At 44.9% G+C, this 3,616-nt stretch overlaps 1 pseudogene; it reads right to left on the bottom strand.

Annotated features, from left to right (window-relative positions):
* Nucleotides 1-379: 379 nt before the first annotated feature.
* Nucleotides 380-3,616, bottom strand: part of LOC119357027 — a 4,710-nt pseudogene continuing 1,473 nt past the window's right edge.

Raw genomic sequence — 3,616 nt, 5'->3', positions numbered from 1 at the left:
TCATGTGCACTTACTTTGTTTATTCTGTTATTTGAACAAGAACGTTAACATTGTGTATTTCTTTCCACCACCACCCAAAAGTATTATAGCCTAGTTGATAGCCTAATGTGTTATCTTGACGTCACCTCACCATCCCAAAGTGGCCTGGTTCATAGCCTAATCTATTATGATGTGGATCTAAACCTTGTTTCTAAATAGATTTTAATATTTTCTTTTTGCATTTTGTTCTTGTTCATATTCTTGGTGAAAAATCAGTGGATAATGAAGGAGCATAAGGTTTGAACTCTGAGAGAATATCAAATTTGTCACATAAATAATGATAGAAATTATATAGCTCATACATTTGAATTATTACGCATTAACAACATCTAAACCACTCTTAAAATTGTGCCTTTTATTTTCATCAAATCGGTGTTGCTATAATACAAAGGGGCACGTTCTTTACTAGTGTCAGGCCAAAGTGATTTTCCATATCAATCCCATCACGTTCCAGCTCAATAGGAAGACTCCACTTAAACTGCCTTAACAAGAAAGCGGGCATCACATGCACCATCCTAATTGCCAAAGTCATTCCAGGGCAGGTTCGACGCCCTGCACCAAATGGAAGGAGCTCAAAATCCACAACCCTAAAGTCAATTGATGAACCCAAGAACCTCTCAGGCATAAACTTCTCAGGTTCAGTCCATACATCTTTATCTCGACCTATCACCCATACGTTTATGAACACACGTGAACCTTTAGGTATTGTGTAACCGGCTATTTTGACTATCATCTCAGGTTGTCGTGGCAACAATAGTGGAGCAGGAGGGTGGAGTCGAGAAGTCTCTTTTATGACAGCTTGGAGATAGGGCAATCGAACAATGTCAGCTTCTTCAATGTTTCTTCTAGAGTCGATAACTTGTGCAAGCTCAACACAAACCTTAGCCATTGATTATGGGTTTCGAAGAAGCTCAGCCATTGCCCATTCCACTGTGCTAGAGCTTGTGTCACTACCAGCAGCAAACAAATCCTAACATACAAATATAATGTTAGATGAATATAGTCTAGTAAATGTATCTATTTACTAAACAAGCATCACACAAAGTACAATGTATTATTTGCTAAATGTGGTATAGAAGAATTGACATTGCTTTAAACTACACATTCGTTACTATATGGATGAATCATATATGCAATAATTCGTTCATATGTAACTTGATATTGGATATTCATCTCATTGCATTATAGTAGAAGAAGCTATTGTTCTTGACCCAATTTTTTCGTTTTCACTCACCGATGTTGACGTGCAATCTTACGAGAGCTATGGTGGAAAGTTTGGAAATGCTGCAAAATTGCAATATGACTGGTCTGAAACAACGGAAAAAACATAAGAATTTGAGTTTTAGATTATTCAGTGCTTATAAAGGAAATTCATATTTAATTTTAGATGATTTGGTTCTTTGTAACACATGGATAGCATGTCATGATTCCTATAAAATTTCCATGCCGATACTATTCTATAGAAATTTTAGATGCATATTAATTTGTATTCAAATGGTAATTTTCATGTTTCTGGTCACATACTAGAGTGAATGTCGTTATAATTATTGTGCTTCCATGTTGTCGTATTTCTAAACTTCAAGGTATATACAATACAGGGCCTCAAGGGATACGATGGACACCATCAGTGTGGATCTATATATATTTAAATGGTAATGAGTAAAATAATATTTGAAGTGCTCCCTCAAGAGATGTCGTTTTTTTTTTGCGATGCAAGAGATGTCGATTTTAGAATGGTACATCCTGCATCTTTCTTTTTTTATCATTGCTTGTGTGGTTTGGTCCACTACTAGTTCAAAAGGTTTTACAGTGGTGACAGCATACTTATTTGGCTTGTAGTGGTACCATGCTCCTGAGCTACGGGGCGCAAATTTTTCTAGAAAAAACTCTAATATATTTTGGTTTTTTTGCGAGAAAACTTTTGATTTATTCATCTTCAATCATGACAGTATAACGAACACCAGAAATGATAAAAATTACTTTAGATTCATATACCAGCAAGCGACGACTACAACACTGAAGCAAGTTTTATTGACAGCAGTAGATGATTAACATGCCACAAATATCCACATTACAATTTTGTCTAGGCATAGAGAAATAAGGAACCAAAAAAATCGACCATCAATAGAAACAAATTGGCTATACTCTATAATCTGTATCCGGTTTTATTTTTATTCCTGATCTAAAAAGTCAAAATTGGATATGAAGTGCCACTTTAGCTATCTCGATGCCATTTTTGTTTTGGCTGGCCGTGGCCATGTGCCACCATTTGTTTTTTTTTTGGAACGAAGGCTCAAGAAGAGCCTGGCTTTGAATTAACAAAGCCATCAACCGGCTAGGCGTACAAGATTGCGACTAACAACAAGAAAGAGGAAAGCGGAAAGAAAAAGATACAATGTGCTCAGCAGAACAACTCGAAGGCAAAGAGCACACCATTCTTGCCATCGAACGACGCAAAGCCAAAACTAGCTAACCTACGGAGGTGCCAGGAGGAGGGCACCACCATTCAAGATTTGTGTCGTTGGCTGCCACCAAAGGGATCAAAACAGGGCAAACATGATTTGACTCCGCCGCCACAAAGGGTCCCTACCCTACCACCCGGGTTCGACGGGTGCCGCACCGGCGGCCGACGAAGTGATTCACCCTAGAATCCAAATCAGAGTGCCCCGGCTGCCCAAGGAGAGGCACCAGAGACAGACCCACATGAAACGGAGGACCGACCACCAAAACATCATCGTCATCAGCAGTAAGGAAAAACACCGGACGAGAGTTATCGGACGCAGCCGCTGAAACCTCAGAGAAGGCCAAAAGGATGCGACACCATGTCCCTGGTCAAGGATAGGAATCACCACGCCGAAGCCCTACCGCCGGCATGGAGGCAGGGACCCCAATCCCCTCGAACCTGCGGCTGGAACCCTCCGCACCTGGACCAGAGAAGGATGCCGTTGATGAAAACAGGCCACCATTTGCCGCCCTCGCACCACACCCAACTCCACCACCACTCGAGCCATCCCCGGACGACACCCTCAGGAAGGAACACGCCACCAAAATGCCGTTGTCGCCAGAACAAGGGGACCTGAGGCTTTCACCTGAGCTCTTGGACAGGATGGGAGGAGGAGGAGTCCCACCGAAGCCTCCACCAAGGTAAACGACGCACAAAGGCACCGCCTTCGGTGTGACCGCCGCGCCGGCCAGGGATTTCCCCCGGATCCGCCCCCACGCACCAGATCCGCGCACCCAACGCCGAGATCCAGCGACCAGAGCCGCCAGAGGCCGAGATCAGCGCGAATCGGAGTGGATCGAGGTTGAAGACGCCACTTCTCTAGGGCGCAACGACTGTGAGGAGTCGTCGCAGCAGCCGCCGCCCGCCGCCTCCGCGCCACCCTCACGGCCAGGGAGGCGGCCCACCTGCACCCACCGACGCCACCCGCCGCACAGGCCACGTCGCGCGTCGCCGTCCGGGCCCGCCGCCCCGGAAGCCGAGGCCCTCCACACAGGGTGAAGCCGCCGAGATCCCCGCCGCCACCATCATCAGAGCCGCGCGGGCTCGCCGAGGAGCTCCTCTGGCGGCGGCGGA

The sequence above is a fragment of the Triticum dicoccoides genome, chromosome 2A (genome assembly GCF_002162155.2).
Source record: "Triticum dicoccoides isolate Atlit2015 ecotype Zavitan chromosome 2A, WEW_v2.0, whole genome shotgun sequence".
NCBI lineage: Eukaryota > Viridiplantae > Streptophyta > Magnoliopsida > Poales > Poaceae > Triticum > Triticum dicoccoides.
The sequence above is the reverse complement of the archived record's forward strand: the minus strand, read 5'-3'. Positions and strand labels throughout refer to the sequence as shown.